Consider the following 343-nt stretch of genomic DNA (forward strand, 5'->3'; position numbering starts at 1 on the left):
TATTGAAAAGGATATAAATTCTATCGTTATATTTATCGTTCGTCAGAAAGGGACTTTAATCACTCGATCTCTCCGGAAATCCGCGTAGAAATGTAACTGATTAGATATGGCAACATTTTTCGTCAGGCAATTTTAAATGTGAACTTTACACATGCTAATCTCGAAAAAGCCTTTTTCTGTTGTTGATATAAAAATACCATATTTTCAGCAAAGGGGGAATGAACCTTATCGGGTATATCATCACACTTATCTTATAAATCTAACCAGGATTTCATTTACGATATTCATATGAATGAAATAACACAGCGAATGTTTTAAACATACTTCTCTTTTATGGTCCTAA

This window comes from Penaeus monodon, chromosome 22 (assembly GCF_015228065.2).
Source record: "Penaeus monodon isolate SGIC_2016 chromosome 22, NSTDA_Pmon_1, whole genome shotgun sequence".
Lineage (NCBI taxonomy): Eukaryota > Metazoa > Arthropoda > Malacostraca > Decapoda > Penaeidae > Penaeus > Penaeus monodon.